We start from the raw sequence: 324 nt of genomic DNA, 5'->3' as shown, positions 1-324 counted from the left end.
AGAGAGAGAGAGAGAGAGAGAGAGAGAGAGAGAGAGAGAGAGAGAGAGAATTCTTCACATGACAATAATTTTTAAGTAGTTTTTTTTAGTCAAATTTTTTTTGACATTGTCACGAATTTATCACAAAATTATCGTAAAAAATGTATCAAATTGTATCATTAAGATTTTTCTTAAAATGACTTTATCTTGATTTTATTATTTTGTGCTTTATCTGAATAGGATATCTGTAGATGAAAGTTTGAAACAATTCAAACTTTGAACAATCAAAAACTATAGAAGATACTAAAAAAAAGCTAAAATTTACACTTTATTATTTTTTAGGAT

This window comes from Atta colombica, unplaced genomic scaffold, assembly GCF_001594045.1.
Source record: "Atta colombica isolate Treedump-2 unplaced genomic scaffold, Acol1.0 scaffold189, whole genome shotgun sequence".
Lineage (NCBI taxonomy): Eukaryota > Metazoa > Arthropoda > Insecta > Hymenoptera > Formicidae > Atta > Atta colombica.
The sequence above is the reverse complement of the archived record's forward strand: the minus strand, read 5'-3'. Positions refer to the sequence as shown.